General features: G+C 46.7%; 1 long non-coding RNA gene across 5 annotated transcripts in view; it reads left to right on the forward strand.

Moving 5' to 3' along the window:
* LOC311517591 overlaps positions 1 to 27784 on the forward strand; it is a 146907-nt gene that overhangs the window by 72459 nt on the left and 46664 nt on the right. For 2 of the 5 annotated variants that reach the window (XR_014710736.1, XR_014710737.1), the window contains one exon: positions 18772 to 18889. This is a non-coding gene — a long non-coding RNA (uncharacterized lncRNA). Of the gene's footprint in view, positions 1 to 12001; positions 12632 to 17212; positions 17279 to 18771; positions 18890 to 27784 lie in introns of those variants that run through there. The other 3 variants (XR_014710738.1, XR_014710739.1, XR_014710740.1) reach the window with 3 other exon arrangements.

Genomic DNA, 27784 nt, shown 5'->3' on the forward strand with positions numbered 1-27784 from the left:
TCTGACCCCATCAGTTCAAGAGGGATGCGATGCGAATGGACTCCCAACTAGGCAGCATGGAGTGTGGGATCCTCTCCCACGGTTCGGTGCAAGGTTTGACCGCTGACTTGGGTGCTGGAGTCACTGCTCTTCCCCTCACTGGGTTTAAACCTCCAGAGAAGTTCTTGAAGACACAACTGAGCAACCCAAAGCAATTCATGCTCCAGTTCCACACCCACCAGGCCTCTGAGCCAGGCTCCTTGTAGCTGAGAGGTTCTACTGAATTCGGAGTACCTGCTGGGCCCTCAGCAAGAGGTCTCAGCTAAGATCGCAAGACTTAGATATCATGGGGGCACCAGCTGTGCTCAAGAGGCTCAGGGCTGGCAGTGTGCACATTGGCACCTGATTGGCCTTCCCTGGGGTTATGCCAGCTCTGGCTCTACAAAAGAAGGTAGTTTTCCTTTTTCTGCTGCATTCTCTCTCTCTCTTCGCATACTGGAATTCTGGAGCTTCAAAGAGATTGGGAATTTACTCTCCACCCTGTACTCCAGAGTTCTCTACCCAGATAAAGCACCGCCATGCTATGGCAGGCAGGGTGCAACAGACGTGCAGCCTACAAGTCAGCAGGAACCCTAGAACAGGACAGCAGCAGAGTTTATAATCCGTCTTGGTGCTCATGCAAACATTAAGACATTACGGCCAACATTTTCAAGGGTCCCCTCGTTTTGGATGCGCAGCTTGGAACACCCTGGCCTGAGTTCCGAGAGACCAAGCACCCACGGAGTGGGCTCCCAGACATCCAGGCACTGGGTTTCCATCCAGACTGTCCAGAAACCTCCCCATTATAGTCCCGACTCTCTCAAGTGGATCACTGGAAAACCAAACATTCTAGAAGAGAGTCGAAGGTAGAGATTCAAAAGACTGCTATCCTTGCCGTGGGTACCAACCATGATGACTGCACTTTGCCTTTCCCCTTCCCCTTCACCGGCTACTTGTCTTTTTTTAGATTGTGGGTCTTTCTGTCAGGGCCTGTCTTTTCCTGTTCATGGTAGATAGTACCTAGGGCACTGCAGGTGCTAACTACAAGACGAATAAATGCATAAAAGGCATGATTGGGTGACTTGGAGTTTGGGAGACTTAACAAAATAGCATGTGTGTTTCGTTTTGCTGCAATAAGTGTTCAGTCTGCTATCAAAGGTAAAGAAGACCTGCCGTGTTGTAAGGACCAGTGTGTGGTTTCTGGTTCATGGGCTTCTATTCTGCATTTATTTTAAACTTTTTTCCCCCCATGAAAACACAAATTATGTTTAAAAGTCACCTGAAGTGTAGATCAAAACAAGCTGTGAGCCCCACCCTCTCAGCAGAGCGTAGATTGCCTTTCAGTCTCAAACTCAAGTTTCTCTGCCTCCAATTTAACTTTTGAAAAGATCATCTTTTCCTGACTACATGTTGTTTTATGCCTTGGCAGGAAATCCTAATACTCATAGAAGGAGGACTTCATGGATTTAAAACCCTGGCGTTTCTCCACAGCGACGTGGGCTAGAATCCAAATTGGGTCAAAATGCCAAAAAACATTCCCCGTATTTGCCCGAGATTCACCGTCTTCTGGCCTGACTTCTTAAAATGGAGACACTCTGGAAAGAACACCATTTGAATCAGTCATTCCTAACCCATTTGGCAGCTCCAGGAATCAAATTACAGTCCCTCGAGTTCAATGAGATTAACATGCCAGCCCACTAATTTTCCTCCAAAGAGCCGTGGAATGAATATAATACAGCACGACAATGCATCAGCACCGATGTTACGACTGAAGTGGATTAGCAGGGCTTTCAGAAACTACCTTGCTCAGTTCTGTCTGGGATCAGCAGAAATGATTAAAACACTCAGATTAATCATTTTTATTAACTGGAGTGGAGGTGCGGGGTATAGGAGAAGAAGTGTTTAAAACTTCATTTTGCAATGAGACAAATTGGAGTTCTGCTGGCGGAATTGTCCTTGGGGCAGCATGATGTCATTCAGTTCACAAAATAAAATGCTAAATGAATGGCCACAGGCTGCATGCACTTTATCATCACATCACATGCAATAGGCCTCGTTGTTCCAAACCTTTTAGTGATGTGGAGGTGACTGATACGGCAGATCATTATTTGGTGGGGCGAGTGGAGGGTTGTATTTTGGGGGAAGTGATCTCTTTTTTTTTTTTTCTGGCCTCCCAGCTGGAAAAGGATGCTGTTGGGTTCACTGAGCCTGAAGCAATGACCAAGCATGTGTGCGCTCCGGGGATTCCACTCTGCCACCACGGGCCTTGCTCTGGTTATGCTGCACTTCTATTTCCTCTCTTTGGTGTCAGCAAATCTGATCCACACTCGGATTAGCGCAGGTGAAAGGCACCAGAGGAACTGAATTGGAGACCATATCCTGCAAAGGATTGTGGGATAGGGTGGTGGCGAGAACTTGTGCTGGGTGGGGGAGTGCTGGGGCTGTTGTTTAGGGTGGTGGTGGCTGCTGGGTTAGGGGATGCTGATTGGGGGTGTGGGATGGTCTTGTGGTTGAAGCACTGTACTCGGGCTCAGGAAATCTCAATTGTTTTTAGCTGTGCCGTACATTTCTTGGGTGACCTTGGGCAAATCCCTTAGTCTCTCTGTGTCTCAGATCTGTGACCATCTGTACCCCCATATTTACCCTTTCACAAGATTATGATAAAATTTTGTACCAAGTGTGCCTTGTGAGGTATCATTTGAAAAGACACATTTTACAGGGACAATAATGATCAGCAATTTATATGTGTGGCAACATTGCATGTAAAGTTATAGGATTCCTCTGTTTGGTATTACTAGGCACCTTCCAAGTCTGCGGGGAGCAGCCACAAACAAGTTCCCCAGAGACAAAAGCCAATGCCTCAGCCAAGTGTCAGCAAAATCAAAGGGACCATCACCTGGCCACTTTTGGACAGGAAAGATGATGTGGGTGAAAATCTACATCTTGACAAAGAAATAGTGGGGGGTTCCCATTCACTCGGACTTTCTGTCTCCTGAACCTCAGCTGCAGATGATTCTCAAAGAAGCGAAAGAGCTATAAGAAAGGGGAGCAGCAGATGCCCCAGATTATTCTTCCTTCCTATGTACTCACGGCATTGACAGCACTTGAAGAACCAAGGGACCAGCTTTGGATCAGGGATCCTGACTGAAAGATTTGGCCAGTAAGAGAGCTGGTGAGAGAGAACTTTGCTTTGAATTCACTCTAGGCATTACTTGTGACTTACTTTCATTTTCTTGTAACCAGTTCTGACTTTTATGCCTCATTACTTGTAATCACTTTAAATCTATCGTTCTGTTGTTAATAAACTTGTTTTATCTAGACCCGTGTGTTTGGATTGAAGTATTTGGGAAGCTCCATTTGGGAACACAGAATTTGTACTTATCATTTTCTGTTAATAAAATGATGGACTTTATATGAGCTTGTGTTGTCCAGGAATGTGCTGGGCAGTACAAGGCACACGTGTCTGGGGGAAAGTCTGAGACTGGGAATTTGCTGGTGTTTCCCTGAAGTGTAATTCAGGGGTGGCTGACTGTTGCACCCCTGCAGTATAACTGGGAGTGATTTATGTGCTGGAGGCTGGGTGCAGGTGGGCCAGGAGTGGCTGCTCTCACAGGGAAGCAGTGGAAAAGGCACCCCAGGCTGGAGGAGTGAAGGGACATGGCTGTCCATCGGTCCAGATTGTGACATTACCCAGGATACAATCTTCCACCTGTAAAATGGGCATGATCATCCCTCCCGGCTTCAAACGAACCTGCAGTCTGGATCGCAGGCAGTGACATGGGTGTGATCTTTGGTAACCCTGACCCGAGCCCTGCGTGGGCCAAGCTCTGCAGAAACACACTGCAGCCTCTGAGCCAGCGCCTCTGGGAGAGACCCCTTCATCACAGGGGCCAGAGATGGGCAGCATAACCCTGGAGGCATAAACAACTCCCTGGATTGGAGAGACGGGGGCTGGGGGCTGCTGCAGGGAGCATGGAGGGGAGGGTGGGGGAGAAGGCCGTACTTTCCCTCCCCAGCCCTGGCACCTGCTGGATCCTGGAGACCATGCGTCTCGGCAGGAGTTTTTGGTTTTCCAGGCAGCAAAGTGATGCCCCCCTGCGCTAATGTCCCCTCTAGACGGGAGCAGCATGGGCAGTGCCGGGGAAAATTCTCACACATCTCGGTGCCCTGGTGGAGATGGGTCACCTCGAGGGGTGACAGGGACTCCTCTCAGCCTTTCCCTCTCTGCTTAGCCTGCTGCCAGGGGTGCCAATGGACTGGTGGGGGTGGGGAAGGACCCGGAAAGTGGTTAAAAGATGGGTTGAGGTCTTTCAGAGACCAGACGTGTTTCACCGGAGCCTGAGGGAGTGAAGTGAAATTCAGTTGGACTTGGGGGCTTAACTCCCTTAGGCTCCTGCGAGATCCCAGCCCTATCTACTGTCCATCTTCTCTGAGGCTGTAGGATCACAGACATTGTTCTACCTTTCTGTTCCAGCTGTGGTTTCAGACACCACAGACAGACTCAAATAGCCAAACAGCAGCATTTCCAAAGGACAGAACTTCTTTGTCTTGAGATCTTTGTTGTTGGTATGTGAGTCTGTGAAATTAGAAATCAAACAGGAAACAGACAGCTACGTTGATGTCCATGGCAAAATGCCCTTGCACTTCAGTGTGGCCAGGACTTTAGCCTGCTAGCCACTAGTGCCCAGCGAGGCCTTTGAGGACTTGTGATCAGCAAAGCCCTCCTTAGAACGAGATTAGATGTAAAGTGAGCTGAGAGCTTTGCAGTCATAATGTGTTACCTTGCGGGCTTTGTCAATCAGTGCGTGGAACAGAGGGTCTCCTTTTCATTTAGCTTCCTTCTCTGTACCTGATTGTTCCCTTGTCCCAATCTTCCCTGGGTCACGACCTCGCCACATTTTGGGTGAACTGGTGGACCTAGTGTAGAACCAAAATTTGAAGCCTGCCACAGTATTCCCCAGAATCAGGGCCAATAGTTCGAGGGATTTGGTTCTGTTCAGAAAGTCACAGATGAATCATCTGTGTGAATAATTTCATTTTCCCATTCAGTGATTCCGTATGTTTGAGCTAAAGACTGCTGAGTTGCCAGGCGTTACGTGAACAGGTAAATAATTTTTAAAAGGTACCAATCCTGAGAATAGGAGGACTTGTGGCACCTTGGAGACTAACCAATTTATTTGAGCATAAGCTTCAAATGCATCCGATGAAGTGAGCTGTAGCTCACGAAAGCTTATGCTCAAATAAATTTGTTAGTCTCTAAGGTGCCACAAGTCCTCCTGTTCTTTTTGCGGATACAGACTAACACGGCTGCTACTCTGAAACCAATCCTGAGAATGTTAAGCTTCCTGTAGAATGGCCTGTGAGAATGAGAAGGTGTTCCTGTTGCAAAAAAGGAGTGAAGAGAGGCTTTTTGAGGGGGGAGAACACTGCATCTGGTACGTTTTTTAATCACAGAGCTTTGATATTATGGGGTTGGAGTTTGGCGTGGCAGGAGACCAGCGGCAGACAAGAGCTGGCTCTTTGCTTCCCTCATCTTTTTGGATAGCCTTTTTGAGCCAATTTAAACTCCCCTCATCCTCTCCTTTGCCTGACCTGTCTTTGTCTTGATGTCTTTCCTAGTAACTTAGAGTCTAAACATGCAGTGGTGTTTTTGTGAGTTGTCAGGCTCCCACTACGCTGTGCGATTTCACTCTTTTGGGTTGGCTTAAATATTGCAGTTCTTACTGAACTTACAGTAAGTGTGTTGTAGCCCGAGATATTTATGATTGGCACTTTCATAGACACACAAGCATGCACCGTGCTTAGGACCAGTATGTGCAAAGAGCAAAGCAAATGCTTTTCAGAAATAGTGGATTTCAAGGTGCTGCAGGTTTTGGCATTCACACAGACGCTGTCAGGGCAAAGCTGGTGGTTTCTGGCAACTGGGCAGGGGGAAGTTGGGGTTTCTGGTACTGCTAGGAGACAGGGTTTGGCTTGGTGGGGATAGACATTAGCTAGAAGCTTCTGTTGAAATCCTCAGTGGTGCAGAAGTTAACAGTAGCAATGTTTAAAAGTGACCGTTAAATTGTCTGTTAAGTTACATGGGGCGCTCTGCATCTTACAGACTGTGTTAGGCTGTCGGTTGCACTGGGTTCAGGTTTCCAAGTTTTTCTTCACAGTCCTCTGGGACAGAGTGAGAGAGAGTTTTTTTCCTTGGCTTCAGGAGCACAATTCTGCTGTCTGGGGTGTGTTTGGAGACCAGTCCCCTGGCTGCAGAACTGAAGGGCTTTGGGTATAGCCTAGGTGGGTTTCTAGAGGAAATGTGTTATCTGCCAACAAGTGGCCAGGCACCGTATGTATTCAATTAGTTGGGACCCTATCCAAAAACTGGAACTGGACTGTGTGAGTGCTGCTGAGATCCAATATGGGACCCTTGTGGACCATAAATGGCAGTCCTAGGCAGATGGGCTAACACTTATTCCCTGCATGGACGGGCAAATTATATCGTCATGGCTCCTTCCCTGTTCAACTTCGAATGCTTCCTATGCAGCTGGCAGCAGGCCTGTTAGACAAGCCAAGAGGGAGCCCCCCCCCCCCCCGCCCCCGAGCAGAGCTAGTAGGAGCTCTGTGAACTTTGGCCCAGATCCTCAGAGGTATTTAGGGGATCAGTGGGGGTGAGGTACCTAAATATAGGGTCTGGGCCTTTTCCTCCTTTGGAAAGTCTCCTTTAGCCTACTGAACACTGCATGGATGCCTTTAGAATAGCAATGATCATCTACTCTTAATACTTCTGTAACTTCTGTTCTATCATGTAAGATTTCTGCTCTGTATTTGGGGGAAAACAGATGATGCAGTCTCATCATATGGTGATAACACTCCTTCCATTCTGTTAGTACCTCCAGAGAATGTTAAAGGTCAGGGACCGAAGTCAGCTATTTTCAAATCAGCAGGTCTGGATACTGGCATCCAAAGAGTTTTTAAAGAGCTGGCCAAGGAGCTTGCTGGACCGTTAATGTTGCTTTTCAATAAGTCATGGTGCAATGGGGAAGTTCCAAAATACTGGGGAAAAGCCAATGCTGTGTCAATGTTTTACAAGGGTAAATGGGATGACTCGGGTAATTATAGGCCTTTCAGCCTGACATCAATCCCAGGCAAGATAATGGAGCAGCTAATACAGGACTTGATTAATAAAGAACTAAAGGAGAATAATGTAATTAATGCAGAGCATCATGGATTTATGAAAAACAGATCTTGTCAAATTAACTTGATTTTTTTGTGATGAGATTACAAGTTTGGTTGATAAAGATAACAGTATTGGCATAATATACTTAGACTTTTGTAAGGCATTTGACTTGATACAACATGACATTTTGATTAAAAAGACTAGAGCAATATAAAATTAATATGGCCCACTTTAAAGGACTAGAAACTGATTAACTGATAGGCCTCAAAACATAATATGCAGTGTTGTTGTAACCATGTTGGTCCCAGGTCTCAAAATGTAATTGTGTTGTTATTGAGTGGGCATGTTTCCAGTGGAGTCCTGCAAGCATTGGTTCTTGGTCCTATGCTACTTAACGTTTTTATCAATGCCCTGGAAGGAAACCTAAAATCATCTCTGATAAAGTTTCCAGAGGATACAAAAATTGGGGAGTGGTAAATAATGAAGAGGAGGACCGGTCACACATCACTGTGAATCAGGATTACTTGGGAAAGTGAGTGAAAGCAAACAATATGTGTTTTAATATAGCTAAATGTAAATGTACATATCTGGGAACAAAGAATGTAGCCATGCTTACAGGATGGAGGGGCTTTATCCTGGGAAGCAGTGACTCTGAAAAAAAATTTGGGGGTCATGGTAGATAATCAGCTGAACGTGAGCTCCCAATGTGATGCTGTGGCCAAACAGGCTAATGCAATCCTGGGATGCATAAATGGGAATCTTGAATAGGAGTAAAGAAGTTATTTTACCTCTGTATTTGGCACTGGTGTGACTGCTGCTGGGATCCTGTGTCCTGTTCTGGTGGGCACAATTCAAGAAGGGTGTTGATAAATTGGAGAGGGGTCAGAGAAGAGCCATGAGAACAATTAAAGAATTAGGAAACATGCTTTATTATAATGACAGACTCAAAAAGCTCAATCTATTTAGTTTGAGAAGGTTAAGGGGTGATTATAGTCTAGAAGTATCTATGTGGGGAACATATATTTAATAATGGGCTCTTCAGTGCAGTAGAGAAAGATCTAACACGATCCAATGGCTGGAAGCTGAAGCTGGACAAATTCAGACAGGAAACAGGTGAGAATAATTCACCATTGGAACAATTTACCAAGGGCCGCGGTGGATTCTCCATCACTGACCATCTTAAAATCAAGATTTAGATATTTCTCTAAAATACCTGCTCTCGGGATTGCTTTGGGGCAGGTCTCTGGCCTGTGCTGTACAGGAGGTCAGACTAGGTGATCACAATGGTCCCTTCTGGCCTGGGAATCTATGAATCTATTTGAATTTGTTTAGTTATGACCGTCCCCAACCTTTTCCATATATACCTTAGATTCAGAATAAAATGCAGCATTAAAGCCACTCTGTGATGCCTTGAACTCTAATGTTGAGTGGATGTTTCCTGCAGCCCATAGAGCTGGGTGTGGTATCCCAAAGTCATTCAGACTGGAATTCATTGGGCTAGAGTCTACCACTGTTACTCCTGGTGAATTGTACCTTATGGTGGGAGGAGTCTCACTGAAATCCACCGGCTGCTCGGAAATTCAGATGCTGCAGAGTGAGGGAGAGTGACCATAACTTTTATCATTATTAGGGCAGTCCTTACTGGACTATTGGATAGAATTTCTAGAGCTGACAGGAAGTGGTTTTCCCCCAAAAAATTGTTTTGACACTTTGTTTTGTTTTGTTTTGTTTTTTCCAAATTGTGGGCTTTTCCTGTCAAAATACTGAAAAATCCGCAAACCAAAAATGTTTTTCAGAAACTGAGAAGGGCAAAATTTCCGTCAAAAATGTTTGGGGAGTTTGGCCAAAAATCTTCAGTTTTCAGTGGCTGTGAACTGCAAAATTTTCTGTTGTTGACTTTTTTGAGGGAAAAACTATAAATTGAAAACTGACATTTCCTGCAGCAGTATTCATTTTGCCAAAATCCATGTTCCACTGGAACATGTTTTAATGGACAAATTTTGACCAGCACTAATCTCTTCCCACTTTTACAAGGCCTAGCATTGTTGGTAAGTTACATCCTAATTCCTGGTCATCAGCACCTAACTACAATAATTTTAAAACACACTAAAATGTGCACGTTATCTTGGAACCTGCAAGTCAAGCTGGAGACATCACACATTTTGTTGCAACATGAAAAGAAAACACAAAGTTGATGGGTATTTTTAAATTTTAATTGTTTAAGTACTCCATTCTCTTTTAAACATTAAAAGGACAAATCTGAGTCATGAAAAATGTCGTAACAGCTTCACATCCAGCTGTAGCTTTGGGCAGTGTCTAAACAGCCTACTTCGCATGACCAGGATACTTTCTGCTGAGTAAGATCAAACTGTTTGTATTCTCTGAGAGTTGGAACTCTGAAGTGGCTAGATCTGCGTAAGCTGAATAAACTTAGAGTGCTCCTCCCCTTAGCCACGGGCTATCCTCTTGAGATGAACCATGTGTTCCGATGACTGAAAATAATAGGGATCCCATTTATATCCAGAGGAAAAACGTTGCGTTATACTATTTCAGTGACTGCAAGGTAGAGCCAGTTACAGGGTAGGCAGAAAACTTTTAATAGAGTACTAAGCTAGGTGTCTTCTGGCACATTGCCCAGGGAGTTCTGGTTAGCATCAGTAAGTCTGCTGTATCCTAACTTGACTTGTTTCACAACATTTTACAAGGTCGTGGGGTGTGTCAGCAGCAGTCTGGGTTCTCACGGCCGGGATCAGTCGGGGCCTGGAAATGGACTCTTGGGCCTGGTGTGTGAAAACGCAGGAGGAAGGGGAACTTTTCTGCTGTGTGTGGTCAGAGAAAAGGGCCACTTTGGGACTCTGTATAGGAGTGCCAAGTGGGCGGAAGGTGGCTAGAAGCCCCGTTAGCCCTGGCCCTGCTGATCAGCCCCAGCACGGTAGTGGAGCACCCTTATAGTCCCCTTGCTCTCCTGTGCTAGCCAGGTGCTCGGGGGAGACTTTGCTGCGCCCTTGCACATGGAGAAACTACTAATGAGCACAGCTAAGGGAGTTTGCTTTGGAGCAGCTAAACACGTTCCCTTGCTGCAGTGGCGAAGAACGGCACTTCCTGAAAGGGGCTGCCAAATCCGAACAAGCTGGGCCGTTCAGACCTTGTGTTCAGACAGCCCCTCGGGGCAGCAGTTTCTCTGGATTAGAACCTGCAGCCGAGCACTTGCTTTTGTTCCCTGGGTGTGCATTTGGCTGTGCTCTGCACAGGTGCAGCTCTGCCTGGAGTCCATGAATAGGAGGCCAGGGAATGAAGACAGACACCTGACTGTGAGCCCAGGTCTAGCCCATAGCCTTGGTCATCCAGGCTTTGGGAGATGCCCGTTTGCTGCGATTCATCCCAACAGAGAGATCTACCAGCGACGCAGGCTCTGAAACGCCAGGGACCCTCAAATCTTCAACCTGGTGCAGCCACTGACCCACTGTTGTTGCTCCTGGCGTGCTCCAGTAGCAGCTGGGGGCCCCGAGTGGGACCAGGGCTGCATGGCGCCAGGCTCTGTACAAACAGAGGCCCTGAGTGTTATCCGCCTGTGTGGACCAGCAGGCTGTGTGCAAGGAGCCTCCCTGCCCTGGAGCAGCCTGCCCACGGGTGGATCACAGGAGCAGTCCCTTTACTTGCTCATCCGCGCAGGGCTTTGTGCGAGTCGCGCCGTCCCTGTGCAGAAGAGCCGACAAGCAGAGCCAACAACGAATGTGTGAGCAAGCCGGGGGAGGCACGCTGCTTGCCAGTACCCTTTGATGGAGGAGAGACTCGACCCCAGTTCAAGGATTCTCCGTTTGCCAGCCAGTCCCACTTGGGAAGAGAACTGTACAGGCCACTGCCTTGTTTCAGGGCAGCTGAATTATCTCAAGCTGGGGGTCTTGTCCGAGTACCTCTTCGGCTGGCTGAGAAGCAATTTCCTCAGCTTCCATTTCCTGGGCCTCAGATGCAGCTGTAACCCTGGCTTTTCTCTGTTCGGGGCCATGCCTCTTCCTGCGCTGGCCACGGGGTAGGCAGCCCACCCCCTGTGGAAAGGGACGGCTGTCTGGTAGGTGCTCCCCAGCCCTCCAGGAATGGGGCAGGCTGTGTCCATGGGGATCCTCTCCCCATTTCCCCGGATTCCAGCTGGCTTGACGCCCCTCTATGCACACTGCTGACCTAGGCTCTGTCTCCACAACTACAGAGTGTGGATTCATCCAGGCAGCCAGATCAAACCCTTGTTCAAAAAGATTTCTTGACCTATATTTATTCAACTTCCGGTCTGTCTCCCCCTGCTGGGAGGGAGATTAACCAACCATTGGGAGTTGGAAACAAAGGTCCGTTGCTAGAATTCAGTGCCAGCTTCCCCAGAGCCAATTATTAAATCAAGGCCAAACCAAAATCAGCATGATACTTTGTGAAACTCGATCTATTTTCTCCCTTTACTGTAGTGAATTATGCCAAATTCCACTCTGCTCTCATCTGTGGTCTGTTTATGTAGCTCTGTTTGTTTTGGTTTTTTGCTTGTTTTGCTTACTGTACGTTCAATATATCCTGCCATGGTGCTGGTCATAGCGTCTCTTATTAACCCCAGTGGAGGGTGGATGACAGGCAATGTAAACAGTACGCCGCACTGGCTATGTCCTGTACAGCCGTGGGAGTGGCAGTGTGGAAAATGCCAGTGTTGTAAGGGTTAAGGAATGAGGCACTGGCCATGAGAACGTGCTCAGACTGCAAATGGGCATGAAGCATTTGAAAACTGCCCTTCTTAATGACCTCAAACCTTTGTGTAAATATTTGGCCTGTTTAAAAAAAGGGAAGGAGTCGAATGTGTAAAGTCTGAGCTCTAGAGGAGGGAAATATCCATTCTTGGTGCCCATTTCACTGATTGCAGCGTCCCATAAATCTACCAAGGAGACGGCCAAGTCGAGGCTATTAATGGAATCAGCAGAAGTCCGGAGGGAAATGCAGCCCAGAACCAGCCCAAGAAACTGTCACGAAGGGAGGGAGATTGACATGGAGTGGATCAGAGTCCTCTCATTGCTTTGAAAGGAACTTAGAGGACCGCTGGGGGCAGGGAGCTGTAATCCTGGGGACTTTCCCTGGGCTTGCTGGGGAGTTTCAGATTGACCCTGACGGAGAGCAGAACATCACCGCTTGTTGTTCTACAGAGTGCTGGGTGGGGCTGATGCTGCCACAGAGTGAACCAAGTTAGCTAAGGCACGACCATCAAGTCAATAACCAGAAGAAAAGATTTACTGTATCAGATCAGGCCTTTGTCCTTCTGGACTCCCAAATGCTGTGTGCCCCCCGAGAGGACCATGGGAAAAGAAACCTAATCTCTTCAGACACTATTGCAAGCTCTTCGGGGCAGGGGCTGTTTATCACATGTTTGTACAGCACCCTACACAATGGGGCTGGATCTGGTTTGAAGCTACCGCCCTTTTAATGGTAAATACTAATAATGCTGTAATTGTGGACGTGATGGGGGAAGTGGAAGAGGGTGAGATGTTCCTTTTTGATTGAGAAGGAGATTTTGTTATCCTCCTTGTTGTCAGAGCTTGCACAGCTAGACCTGTCATTAGTGGGCATGAAGTAATGTGGTCCTTCTCTAATCCTGTCTGCAGCGTGTGTCCAGTCATCGCCAGCAGCAATGAATTCCACAGGGTTATTCTACTCTGGGTAAAGTGTTTCCTTTATACTGGCCTGATTTTTACTGCTCTTTAATTTCATCAAGTTGCATGTTTTTCATATTTAGGGACAGGACAAAAAGGGAATGAACTGATCAATTGTCATTCTACCCTTTATTGTTTGGAGTCCCTTCATCGTGTCTTTCTCCAGTTCTCCTTTTTATGTTAAATAATCCTAGCTTTTTTCATCTCTCCTCATATACGTAATTCCCAACACACTTCTGATGATCCTTGTTGCCCTTCACTAGGCTATTTCAGTGTCAGCAACAGCTTTCTTAACCTCAGATAATCAAATCTGGACCCAGATAAGTGAGAAGCCATCTTCAATGTACAATATGTCACTATCCTAGTTTATGTATTATATTTTACCTTTTTTCCCCTAATGCACTTGAGCATTGTGTTTGTGTTAGTAACTACTGAAATCTGTCCACAAGGACTCAAGTCTTTTTCCCAAAAAGCTCTCAATTTGCAGGATCCATCTGGAATAGGAAATCTTAGACTCTAGTATTTCAGCCAATATATTTCACCTTCTGTTTATCCAAGTTAAATGTCACCTGCTACTGTCCGTTCCCCTGGTGTCTCCAAATCCACTCATGATGGACAGCCAAAAATGGAGGCATTCCAAATTAGAAGTCATTTTAAAAGGTCTTTCTTTGTATTTGTTTTATTGGGAAGCACTGGGTCTATTTTTGCAGCTAGGCACAATATAAAGTAAATGCTTTAATGCAAGTTACGGATAATCATTAACAGTTATTACTACTCTGGTTGGCACTACTTAGACCTGGCCTGGAGACCCATTTGCAGGTCTGCAGTAGAGTCCAGAGATGGAGAAGTTCACCAAACCATGGAAGAAGTTGCAAAGCAAAAGTTGTGCAGAAAGATTGTGTGCTAGATGCTCCATCAGCCTGTGGCTTTCTGACAGGCTGGTGCAATCAGTCAGTCTTCTCCCCCAGGGAAGACCTCAGTGTGGGGAGTTTCCTGGATGATGCAGATTTGAGAGTGTTGGCTTTATGACACACCCTTGCCCCATGACAGCCCTAAGCAAGGGAGAGAACAGGTGGGTGAAGTCATATCTTTTCTTGCACCAATGTCTCGCCAACAGAAGTCAGTCCAATAAAAGGTATGACCTCACCCACCTTTTCTCTCTAATACTCTGGGACCATGACGGCTACAATGACTTAGCATTGGATGCATTTTTGGGGTGTGGCCAAGGGGGAAGGTGGCATGGAGATAGCCCTGCTGTGCTCTGGGTATTAGGGCCATTGGCAGTGGAACAAAAGGCTGCTCTAGCTTATCCAGTGGCTAGCAGCCCTGTCCCCACTCTCCAGGCCTGCAGTGAGCAATGAAAATGAGAACTGGGCCCTCAGAGCTCAACATGTTGAGTGCAGAAAAAGGAACACAGCAAGGAGACACCGTAACTGCCAATCAGTACAGAAGGGGCTGTTACCGAGAGAACAGGGACCAGGTAGTCTTATTAGTCAACAAAAGCAGAATCAGAAGGAAAAAAGGACCTAAAATTTCAGCATCAAACCTTTAGGATTAGAGATATGGGGGAAATCCTCCTAGTCATTAGATGAGTGAGTTGATGGAGGAGGCTGTGAAGTTGACGGGCACCATCTATCAGGGATGGCATCAGGATAAGGAAATCGATTGTGGCACGGGTGCTGGGCGATGGGAAAGGTGACCCAGCAGAGCTTCCTTTCAGCACTAAGGACTGCACGCCTGAAAGACTGTGTTTCCCTAACATGGTAGAACTCTGGCAAATGACCGCTCAGGAGCTTGGAGGCCAGAGTTCCCAAGACACCGAGTTACTTACTGCCTTTTCCAAACAGTGCCTGTGTGAGTGGGCTCTCCGGCATTTTATCTCTCAAAAGTTTTCCTACAAAGAAATTTAGGACATGGCATTTCATGTATTAATGAGAGTACTGGGGAGTGACTTAAAATTTGCTTGCATAGTTGGCTTGAAAACATACAATCACCTTAGCAAGTTAATGTAAAAAAAGGGGAATTAAAAATATCCCCGAATGAAAGTACAAGCTACACCATATTTGCTTTGATCCACAAATCCAGCTATAATGAAACTGTCATTTGCTATTGTTTTCTACTGTGCAGCTTGTTAAATTAGGGACATTTTTGATTTAATACAAAGGTGAATATCCCCAGAAGGGTGTAGTGGGAAATGAAAAACCGACTGACAATGTCAGATTTCCTAAGGGGGCTTGTCAATGCCAATTTTAGCTGATGCTCTCTGATGGCACATTTTTAATACTGCTGCTTCCTATTGTGCTGCCTTATTGTCCAGTGCCAAGTTCTGTGTGTGAATGCCAAAGCGAACGTTTGTGCATAATTGGGGGGAAATCAATGCACTCTGGAAGAGGAAAATCTTGGAACACGAACGCACACACACAGCTGATCCCAACCACATTGTGGTGGCAACACCAAACTGGGCTTCTTGGAACCTTTTCTTTGCTCATTCTTAATGGCTGGGGAGAGGTAGGTCTGGCTATCGCTTGTAATTACATAGTAATGCAGGAGTTAAATGCTGGGGGGAAGATGTTCGAACATCTTGAGTTTGTTTGCCACTAATCTTGCAATGCTGGGTTCTTTCTTAATCCTCAACAAATGTTGTCCCCTTGACGACATATGTGGTAAAAAGTTATGATTGTGTGTGGAAAGAGCATTTAGAAAGGGGCTTACTTTTTCCATAGCTAAACACATTGTTATCCTCCAAATTGTAATCTTATCATATTTAAGTTGTTCCACATAAGTAGACCTATGTATATTTTCAGTAGTTTCAGCTGAAACCTGTTAAGAACAGATGTGCATATGATTCCATGGCAATGATCCCTTACAATGTATTTTTCCATGAACAAACATATTATTTGCTCCTTAGGGGGAAAGAGAAGAAGAAAGGAATGGAGCCTTCATTAAGGGGAATATTAAATTGGGTGGCTGGGCTTGTTACAAGCAGTGTTTATAAATAATTTTCAAACCGCCCTTAAAGGACATGAAGCATTTTGAACACAAAAGGGCTCTCTGTAGTGGACCTAGATAAGGCAGGGACAGGATTTGGGATACTTGCTTCCGCCTCTAGAGTGGCGCGACATTCCGATTGGACGCTTCTGGATACGCCAGTCTAGAACTGTGGGGCCAGTTGTTCCAATCAGGTGATGAGCAGGCCGAAGCGTCAGTCGGATTGCACCAAGGCAGAAGGGCTCTTGGTCCCACCTCGGCTCTCCTGTTCTCCCCAGTTCTCGCTCACAATAGGTCACAGAGTTAGCCAGGATGGGAGCATTCCAAAGTGAACCACACTGAAAATAAACCCAAAGAGAGGGTGGAGAGAATCTGTCTCTAGCAGGAGGCTTCTTCAGCCCAGTGCTGGGCAGTTCTTGTCTCTCTGTCCCTCAGGACTCCAGACTTTGGAGTGAGGCCATCTCTGATGCCTCCCACTCCCTTCCCTTTGCTTAATTTGGACTCTCCCCTAATAGAGCAGCCCATAGTGCTGACAGACCAGCTCTGAGCTCAACCAAAACCCACAGGAGAGATGGGAGCCCAGATCTTCTAAGGTATTTAGGCAACTAACTCAGTGGTGTAGTGGGTTGGACTTAGGTGTAAAATTTTCAAAGGCTGCTAAGGCCCATTTTCACTTTTGAAAATAGGGTTAGGTCCTAGGGTCAAATTTACAAAGTTCTTTAGGCCCCTAAAAGATGCAGATAGGTGCCTAGTGGGAATTCCAAAAGCACCTGAGTGAGTTAGCTGCCCGGATCACCGCGGAGGTACTTGAGGCTGACCACGTGCAGTGTCTCCTCGCAATCGTGGGGATGACACATCCTTGGCAGTCTCTCAGGATTCTCTGGCCATTGTGACAAGCCTTAAACCCTTGTCGTGGATTGACTACTTTAGTCTCATTAGTGTTGGGGCACGTCTACCCTTGGGGTTCTGGGCCTTGTTTTGAGGGTCTGCTCTCAACGGCTGATGCTCCGCGGGGTTGGTATGTTCCTGTCGTGAGGGGTTTGTACTGAAGCCAATCAGCTACAACAATCTGGTCAATTCTCCTTGTAGCTGCAATGGCCAAACATTTCTCTTCCACTGAAAATAACCAATGAAACCTTGCAGAAGGACCATTCTGGAGTCCCCCTCTGTCATAAATATAAAGGGAAGGGTAACCCCACCTTTCCTGTATACAGAACTATAAAATCCCTCCTGGCCAGAGGCAAAACCCTTGCACCTGTAAAGGGTTAAGAAGCTAAGATAACCTCACTGGCACCTGACTAAAATGACCAATGAGGAGACAAGATACTTTCAAAGCTGGAGTGGGTGGGGGGGGGAACAAAGGGTCTGTCTGTCTGTGTGATGCTTTTGCCGGGAACAGATCAGGAATGCAGCTCAGAACTCCTGTAAAAAGTTAGTAAGTAATCTAGCTAGAAATGCATTAGATTTCTTTTGTTTAATGGCTGGTAAAATAGCTGTGCTGAATGGAATCTACATCCCTGTTTTTGTGTCTTTTTGTAACTTAAGGTTTTGCCTAGAGGGGTTCTCTATGTTTTGAATCTGATTACCCTGTAAGGTATTTACCATCTTGATTTTACAGAGGTGATTCTTTTACTTTTTCTTTAATTAAAAGTCTTCTTTTAAGAACCTGATTGCTTTTTCACTGTTCTTAAGATCCAAGTGTTTGGGTCTGTGTTCACCTATGCAAATTGGAGAGGATTTTTATCAAGCCTTCCCCAGGAAAGGGGGTGTAGGGCTTGGGGGGATATTTCGGGGGGGGAAGACCTCTCCAAGTGGGCTCTTTCCCTGTTCTTTGTTTAATACGCTTGGTGGTGGCAGCATAGGGTTCAAGGACAAGGCAAAGTTTGTACCTTGAGGAAGTTTTTAACCTAAGCTGGTAAGAATAAGCTTAGGGGGTCTTTCATGCAGGTCCCCACCTCTGTACCTTAGAGTTCAGAGTGGGGAAGGAACCTTGACACCCTTGAAGGCTACTGGAACCAGGAAATCTACAGAAGGCCCTGAGGAAAATTATTGGGAAAAGCCTTTCTCAAAAGAAGCTGGCAGTCCACACTCCTGAGGGCTTAGTGGGCTTTTATTATGCACTTTTCTCTCCAGCCTTCGCTAGCGTGGCCCTTGAACTCTCCTTGATGGCTTTGCCTCAGAGGTCACCTTGGTTCTCAGATGACCTGCAGTAAATGAAGCTGGAGCTGTCAGACGGATTGGGTTGTCTGCATATTTAATGAATTTAAAAACTTCATTTTTAAAATGTAATGGAGCTGCTGCGTGGTCCCTGGGAAGAAGCCGAATCCAGGGTGTTTGCTGGAGAACTGACGTCTGGAATGGCAAGCAGTACATGGGCCCTTGTGCTCAGCCTGCCTAAAGTACAGATCTCTCTGCCATGCCACCTATCACAAGTGTTCTTAGGGCGCCAGTCTCACTCCAATTTCCTTTTTTACTGTGCTGGTTCATTGGGAGGAACGCGGCACAGCAGGTTGCCTCATCTTAAAATGGGAATAATGGTGCTCGCCCTCCTTTGCAGAGTGTAGCAATCCAAGTGTAGAAGTAGAGTCGTATTAGTCACCGTGACATTGGAGTCACCTGACCGGGACTCGAGCCCTGAGTTCTATTCCTGACTCTGCTCTGCTGGGTGGACTTGGGAAAGTCTCTTCCTCTCTCTCTGCTTCCCTTCGCATCCTGTGTCTGACTTGTCGATCTAGACTGTGAGCTCCTCAGGGGAGGGCTGATCTCTCCTTATGGGTTTGTATCTGGTCTCAGGTGAGACCTCTCAGCACTATTGAAGACTGATCGAACGTCTAGGTTCCACTGCACAGAGTTACAGCATCCAGCCCCTTTAAAAGTGAACACATGATTCAAAACCAGATTTTTCACTCCAGGCCTTTTCTTTTTCAGCTTGTCCAGATGAGAGACAGCCACATTGCGTTCTGTTGCATCATACAGTGCAAGCCGTGGGCTCACCAGCATAATGATTACTTTCCCACTGCCCAGACACTGCTGAGATTCAGAAGAGGTATGTGTCTAAAAATATCACAGTGTGATGAATGTACAAAGAGACCACCTTAGGTGTTTTCCTCTTTCAAAAACACAATTGAGCCAGATTCTCAGCTGCTGGAAGTCTGAGTACATCATATAACATGGGGAAAAAACGTTAATTTATCATATGGACACTCCTATATTCTGCAGACATGATTTTAAATTTGGAAACTGCTCAGAAAAATAGGATTTGGGTTTTATTTTGGGTGTATTCTGCCGAGCAAAGCCATTTTCCTTGCCCAGATTTACGAGAGGCCCAGAACCAGCTCCTGTCCTTCACCCCTGCATGTTTGCAGAGAAACCTGTCCAGTGCCTGCATGTGGAGGGAGAGTAGATCTAATGCTGTGTTTGCTATAATGTAGGTATGATGCTGACGGATAGCGCTTGAGCTCATAAACATACCTGGGGCTGATCTTAGGAATTTGTCCCCCCAAAAAGCTTATTGACTTCAACTCAAATGGAATTTTGGTTGCATGAGCAATACAGATGGTTTAAGCTGGGATGTGAGCTAGATCAAACTAGGGGAGCATATTGAGTCAGTCCAAAACTATTCATGACCACTGGGTGTTTTCCTTACTCTTAAGGAGAGCACAAGGCTGTCGGAGTGGCTGCACTGGGTCTGTGTATGTACAACGCAATCTCCTGGGCAAAGCCCTTCTAACATAGGGCAGAGGGAACTTGAATTTGGTCTCCAAGTCAGTCTAGGCACTGGAATGTCATAGTCTGGAAGTAGCTAGTTTAAGCTGGGGCTCACTGGAAAAGGCTAGTAGAAAATTGGTTTCACTGTACTTCGGAAAAAGAAATAAAGCAAACATTTGCATACAAATCAGCTGTAAAATTAGTTGGCGGGGAGGAGGGGGCTATAAAATGGATTGCAGTTATTAGATGAAACTCCTTTAATACCCCAAGGAGACAGGGATCCTCTATCGAGTTAGGCAAGGCATCAAAATCTATTTCTCCTTTTTAAACCCTTTTTGTTCCTGTGTGACCCTCCTATAACAAAGTACTTTCTATAGCAAAACATACTTGGGCAGCACATTTCCTAATAAATGCTGCAGTCACCAATTGGCTCATTCATTTCTGGGGTAGTCGATGCAGATCACTGCACAGTGACAAATGTTGCATCAAGCTGCTTGTGTCTAAATGTGTATTGCAATCAGAGGTAGGCACTTGGGTGCTTGAGAGGGTGAATCACTAAATGTTCTTCATAACATCCTTCCCTTCCCCACCCACCTGGTCGCCTTGCTCTCCACACAGACTTTAAAGTGGGGCTTCTTGAAGTGCATGTGATCGCCTCTTGAAAACTGATGTGCACTGACTGCTCGTTTACTTTTGAACTCGGAGGTGCCCGATGTTTTGATAAATTGGTGGTTTGTGTTTTACAATCTTATCCTGTGTGTGTGTGTGTTTTGATTCTCACAATAGAGAGGATGCCTGTGGCTTGATGCAAATGAGCATCAAAGTTCCTTTATCAGGACTGCTGCAGAGAAGAGCAAATTGACGAAGCTTGGTTGCAAAGAGAGGAATGGGGAGTTGGAGGAGGCCTGGAGCCTGGCCGGAGGCTTCAGACCCCATGCACTGAAATTTGACTTTCTGGTTTGTGGTGTTTGTGTTTTGTGATTTTTTTTTTCATTGTTTCTTTTAAAGCAAATGAGGGTTTTCCCCCTCCCCTGTAGAAATAAAAATTGTGTTGTTTTTTTTTAAAAAGTGGTTTTCCTTGAATTGTATTAAAAAAAATATTGCTCCCCTCTGATGCCTGATATCGTCAATAACGAATCCTTATAAATTCTGGGTAGGTTTATAGAATTTTATACAAACCAGTTGCCAGCTGGTTGCTTAGGTGGGCGTTTTAGCCAAAGGCTGAGACTCTCACTCCTGCCTAAAATGAATGGGACTCTGGCACCCAAAGCTCATAAGCAGCTTTGAAAATCCCAATTCAAAGCACAACAAATTAAAACTATGTCAAAAGGCTCCCAAATGCCAGGAAATTCAGCATTAGGGTTAGTGGGGTGGAATGTCACATGTCTGCTCCTTCCTAAGTGTGACTTAATTTTCTTTCAATGTCTGTCCATGAATGAATACAAATCAATATTTTAATACAAACTCCTGTTTTGAAATGCTCCTGCAGAGGCTTGCCAAAGGGGAGCAGAGGCCAGATGTGGCTCTTCATTTGCCTTGGACGTGGCTCAGCCATGTCGCTAAAATGTTTACATTCCATGGGCCTGTGCACAACAGCCAGCGTGCCCCACTGCAGCAGCTGTGTGCCGTGCCCAGCTTCTGTGTGCACCTGGTGTTTGTGGGAGTGAGGTCACTGAGCAGAGACCATGACCGAGTGCAATCCAGCGAGTGTTATGGGCCAGATCCTCAGCTAGTGGAAATCAGGATCAATCCCACGCTCTTCAATGGAGCTGTGTGGGTTCCCACCAGCTGGGGATACACTCAGTAAATGGGCTGTAGCTTCTCCCCGCCTCCCCTCTGTTCTTAGTGTAAGAGCTGTTAACGTCTCCCATTGCTGCTGACTTTCTGCCTTGACACTCCTTGCGCTGAAGGCGCCCTGCCAGAAGCTGGGCTCCCTTTCAGAGGCTGGCAGGTATCCTGCTTTCTTGGCCGTGTTTCCAGAGCTGTCTAGCTAAGGGCAGTGCTCTGTCAGCATCCCTGGGAAGCTGCTGGGCTGTGTGACACGGTGGGCGCCATCCAGTTTATCCACCACTTCCCTGGAGATGGTTGAGGGCCCTGCTGGGCAGCCACCAGCCTCTCCACAGAATGCCGCTCGGAATGGGCTCTGCGGAGGGAGGGTGGTCGTGGGGCTGGGACGCTGGGCTAGGAACCCTGGTGACTTTGGTCCAGTTCTCTGCTCTGGGTGGGCCTGGGGATGTCACTTAGGGCGAGATCCACAAAGGGAAAGACTAATAAGGGCGAGTCTGCACTGCAGACGCCTTGCTGGCACAGCCTGCTCGTGCAGGGGCAGTGGAAGCTGGCATGGCTACACCACCTCCCTGGGTGACATCAGCTGTGCCAAGAGGGGCGCTTGCATGGTTGTGTCTACACAGCAGATCTGCTGGTGTAGTTGTGTTGGCCGGGGCGTGGGTGAGGGGGGAGAGGAGGGGAGTCATGCTCCTAAGCAGCACAATGGAAGCTTTGTAGTGTGGACTGATCGTAGGCTCGGTGCTTCAATGCCTAACTTCTTAGGCACCTGGTGCCCACTGGAATCTGCAGCCGCAGGTTGGGCCCAGGCTCCCTGGATGATGCACGGGGAGCGGGATCCACAGAAGCCAGCCTGCTGAGCAGGGAGCTGCCTGAGTGAGGCAGTGGGGGAAGCTGAGGAGTGGGATGGGGTCTAATCCCTGACCCTCAAAGATGGGGGAGGTACTGGCCTCTGCTTGGGATTCACAGCCATGAGCCCTCTCCTGGAGTCAGGTCCCTCAGCCTGGGAGCCCCAGGTTCAAATCCCACCTGATGCTAAACAGGGACTTGAACCCAGGTCTCCCGCAACCTGCAGGAGTGCTCTAGCCCTGGAGCTGTTGGATGAAAGGGCACCACCACCTCCTCTTGTGCAGGGACCGACCCAGCAGGTGTGCTCTGAGACAGCCTCCTAAATTGGGCCCTGCACACAAGACAGGCAGGGAAAGCACTGAGTCTGAGCATCCCACCAGGGCTTAGGCATGAGCTGGGTGCTGGGCATCAGGATGGAGGCCACCAACAGACATTTAGGTGCCAAGGGGACTTTATCAGTGGGACTGTAAGCACGTAGGGCATTTGGGCACCTGCAGGGCCAGGTAGCAGCTGGGTGGGAGGTTAGGTGCATAAATCCCCTTGTGAATCTAGCCCTTTCTCTCTCTCTGCCTCAGTTACCCATCTGTAGGATGAGATAAGAGCAAGGTCTCTGAAGGTAAATACCCGGAGGAGTTGGGCGGTGCTCAGACACTGCCGTTGTTGGAGCCAGAGAAGTCAGTGGATGGTGGGCATGTGATGATTGCAGCTTCTTAGGCTGTGCTCTGGCTTTGTGCACGTAACGAGAACACCCTGGGAACTGCTCGGTCGGGGAAGGAGGCTTTATACAGACAGTGGAGCAGATGTGGTTGTAGACAGCATGGGGCAGCCCCCCTGGCCAGTAAGTCTGCTCCAGAAGCACAGCACAGTCCCAAAGCCGGTTTTCCTGGCTGGAGCAGGACTGCTTGTGAGAGGAAACCTTGAGTGGCATACGCTGCTGCACCGGCTCCAACATCACTTCCCCAGTCCCCTAGCTACACTTTGGAAAAAGGCCCCCAGGGCCACTGGCAGCCAGCAGAACATAGAGCGTCCCTGAGGCTGCTCTAATTGACATTCAGGGACTGGCCCAGGAGTGTAGCAGGTTTGGGGAAGTGAGAGTGGATGTATTGGCATCTTCTATCTACCTTTGCACCCTTTTCCCCCCACTGCTGCTGAGCTGCCCCAAGCTTAGATTCCAAGGCCAGAAGGACCATTGTCATCTTCTAGTCTGACCTCCTGTATCGCACAGGCCAGAGACCTGTCCCCAAATAATTCCTGGTGCAGAGCTTATGGAAACACGTCCAATTTTGGTTTTAAAATGGTCAGTGATGGAGAATCCACAATGACCTTTGATAAACTGTTCCAATGGGTAATTACTCTCACTGTTAAAAATGTATGCCTCATTTCCAGTCTGGATTTGTCTAGCTTCAACTTCCAGCCATTGGATCTTTTTCTGCTAGACTGAAGAGCCAATTCTTAAATATTTCCCTCATGTATGTATTCTACACTGTAATCAAGCCACCTCTTAACTCTTCTCCTTCTGACACTAAATAAATAGAGTCTACCACTCTGAGGCAGGTTTTCCAGTCCTTTCATCGTTCTCGCGGCTCTTCTCTGAACCCTCCCCTATTTATCAGCATCCTTCTTGAACTGGGAGCACCAGAATTGGACACTGTGTTCTAAGCAGTGGTCACAGCAATGCCAAATACAGAGGTCAAATAATCTCTCTCCTCCTACTTGAGTTCCCCCATTTATACATCCAAGGATCACATTACCCTTTTAGCCATGGCATCACACAGGGAGCTCATGTTCAGCTGATTACCCACCATGACCCCCACGTCTTTTCCAGAGTCACTGCTGCCCCCATCCTGTAAGAATGGCCTACATTCTTAGTTCCCAGATGTATACATTTACATTTAACCATATTAAAACACACGTTGTTTGCTTGTGCTCTGTATTAGTGACTTGTCCTCTTCATCATTTACCATTCCCCTAATTTTTGTGTCCTCTGCAAACTTTATCAGTGATAATTTTTTGTTCCAAGTCATTGATAAAAATGTTAAACAGCATAGATCCAAGAACCAATCCTAGTGGGACACCACTGGAAACAGACCCATTCAATAACGATTCCCCATCTACAATTACATTTTGAGACCTATCCGTTAGTCAGCTTTTATCCTTTTAATGCGTGCCATGTTCGTTTTATATTGTTCTAGTTTTTAAATCAAAGTATCATGAGGTATCAAGTCAAACTCCTTACAGAAGTCTCTATATATTACATCAACACTATTCTCTTTATCAACCAAATTTGTAATCTCATTTAAAAGAAATCACATTAGTTTGACAGGATGTATTTTCTATAAGCCCTTGTTGATTGGCATTAATTATACTACCCTCCTTTAATTCTTTATTAATTGAGTGTCATTTTAGCTGCTCCATTATCTTGCCTCAGATCAATATCAGACTGACAGGCCTATAATTACCCAGATCATCCCATTTACTCTTTTCAAAAACTGGTACAACGTTAGTTTTCCTCCAGACTTTTGAAATTTCCCCAGTGTTCTGAGGAAAATCAGCATTAACTAATGGTCCAGCGAACTCTCTTCAAACTCAGCCCCCGCTCAGGGTCTGGGGCAGCATGACTGTCTGTCTCTCTCTGCTTCCACATGTGTGTATGTAACACACGTGTATCTCTAGTATGCCATACACATGCGCACTCTCTCTCTCTCACACACACACACGTATAATAGAATAATACTCTGTGCTCTTCACTCAGCAGTTCGTTATTCAGCCAATAAAAAAGCTTCCAGTGTCATGTTGCTGCAGTCCTGGGTAGTTATAATAGAGTCTGTAGTGCCTGCCAAATTGTAGATCAGCCAGTATTTTCTTGACAGCTCATTAAGCGTAATTCTTGTTTGCTGGAGCCACAACTCAGGTTTATGTGTCTCCTTTCAGAAAAAAATAAAACCCTGCTGCCTATGCCCACACTTAACAGTGTGTTTTGCATCAGTAATGTAACTCCTAACAATGTAAATTAAATCACATGCCAAAAAAAGTGTGAGTGTGTGGGGGGGTGGGGAGGGCGGGGGGAATAGTACGTACAAGCTGCAAAAGTTCTTGGGCTTCTAGTGTGTCATTTTCTTCCCTCCTCGCAGTCCCATCCCAAATGAGTGCCTTCTGGCTGTCCTGTCATTGGCCAATGTGCCAAGGGGATCAGTGTTCATCTGATCCCAGCAGTGAGTCCCAGCGTAACTGTGCTTCGCCTCCTGGAAGCCGTGTTCAGGAACCCAACGTCAAACACTTCCTCTCTTTTTTTCATTTGAATGAAACTAAATTCAGGATGTTTTGTTTTCCCAATGTTGATGCTGCAGGTTGTGGGTAAGAAGTGAGGCAGCTGGGACAAACGACATCCACTGAGATATGGCCTGATTTTTAAAGGAATTTAGGCACTGACAGGTGTAGATTGGTGCCCATCTACATCTTTAGGCTTCTAAATATCTTTAATAATCTGGCTCACAGACTAAAATGATTAAATACATTAATTCAGTGAAAAATATATTTTTCTATTGTTTCTGCTTTGCAGATTTGATAACAAAAATTAAAGTCACACTTTTAAATGAAGACTCCGTTTAAATTTCAGCTCTTCTAGATTAGATGGATTTTGCTGGCTTGTTTGCTAGCTTGTTTGCTAGCTCTTGCCTGGCAGTGACTCTGTTGGGGAAGGGTCTGTCTTCACTGCATGGTTAAACTGGGCTCTTACTCAGATGCTGTCCTTAACCCAGCTCCTGTCCCCACACACAACCCTCTGGCATGAGTTTGGTGGTGCAACCGGACCCAGCTAGGGCTACAGGCTAGAGCATCTGTGAAGCTTTCACTTGGGCTGGTAGCCTGCCCACTTTGCACTGAGGACGCAGGCTAAACCATTCCAGTGTCGATGGTCTGCTGGTGCCCAGAAGAACGGACAAGTCCTCCCACAATTCACTGGGAAAGAATCCTAGAACGGCTTGGCACAAAGAACCATGGGATGTGCCCCCAAGGAGTCTCAGTGACACGCACAGCTGAGCACAGCAGCCGTGAGGACACAGGAACTTGAATGTGGCTTTGTAGTGTGGCCATTTGCACCTGGGCTAGACTAACCCGGGTGCTCGGGCCTGCTCACCTGAATTAACTCTGCGGTGAAGTCAGAGCTTTGAAAGTGACTCTGTAACAGTGGTGTCATAGTGAGTTTCATTCCACCTGCTCTGGCAGCGTCAGGGAATCTCAGAGTGGGAGTCACTTACATTTAACGCCCTTGGTGGCCCCTTTGCACTGCTAGAGAAGTGGAAAGTGGATTCAGTGTAAATGAGAACCAGGCTCAATCTTCGCTGTTCAGTTATTTCCATTAGTGTAGTTGGATGGTGAGTAATGTGATATGCTACTGTACAAGTTGGAGGGGGACAGGAGACTGAGAGGTCAGTTAAAGTGGTGAATGTGGGGCTTCATGCATGTTAAACAAGGATCCCTTAACTGGACATTATCTTGCTTTTTGTGGGAAGGTTTTCCCCTGAACTAGAAACATAGGAACTGCCCAGGGTCTCAGACCCAAAGCCAACCTAGCTCAGCGACCTGTCTCTGACAGTGCCCAGTGCCACATGCACAGAGGAAGGTGCTTGAGTCCTGCAGTAGCAGACATGGGATAATCTACCCCTCATGAGGGTCTCCTCCTGATCTCTAGTAATTAGAGACTGGTTTAAACCCTGAAGCATGATGCTTAATCTCCCTTCCAGAATTGTTATCATTAATGAGAACTCTGGATATTCTTGCTATCTTTATCCATGTCCAATCCCTTTTTGAATCTTGCTCATTCTTGACTTCCTGTGACAGTGAGTTCCACAGTCTAATTACGTATTGTGTGAAACAGTATTTCCTTTTACCAGGTTAGAATTTGCCACCCTTTATCTACTTTTTAGTCACTATTTTTACCACATTGTTTGTGTGCGTGTGTGGAATTGTAACCTAGGACTGGGGGAAGATACAAGAAGAGCTGTAATGTGATGAACTAAATGTTTCCCTGTTAACAGAAACCAGGGGAAGGGTGCAGCTTCACACAAAATGATTGCACTTCAAAATCCAGGTAGACCCCAAGCCTACTTCCATCCAAGGCAATGGAAAAACTCCCATTCAATATCTCCTGAAGGATCAAGCCCGTAGCCCCAGACTAAGGCCCCATCTCGCCACTATGTCGGAGCCACTCAGCAGCCATGCCAGAGTTTATGCCACCAGAGTGGAGCCCAGCTCCATTGTGCCCCTCCCACCATGGTACCCTTGATGTGCCCCCACCCTGCCTAAACTAGATGCTAGAGCACCACACAAAGGGCCGAATATCGATTTTTCCAAGGAATGAACCTGCAAAGAGGCCACTAACTCCCCCGCCTGGCTGAGGAAGGGGAAAGCGCTGCACTGACATACATGGACTGTAAAGGACAGAGCCAGATGGAGTCAAACCATTCTGAATCTGGCCAAATTTCACTCCTCACGCCAGCTGGGCCCTTGGTGGGGATGGGGCGTAAAAGAAAGTCCATGCACAGAAACACGCGGGATCTTCATTTTCAAATTTGTGCTGCTTGGCTCTCCAGGTAGTTTC

The sequence above is a fragment of the Lepidochelys olivacea genome, assembly GCF_965140295.1.
Source record: "Lepidochelys olivacea isolate rLepOli2 genome assembly, chromosome: 3".
Taxonomy (NCBI): Eukaryota; Metazoa; Chordata; order Testudines; family Cheloniidae; genus Lepidochelys; species Lepidochelys olivacea.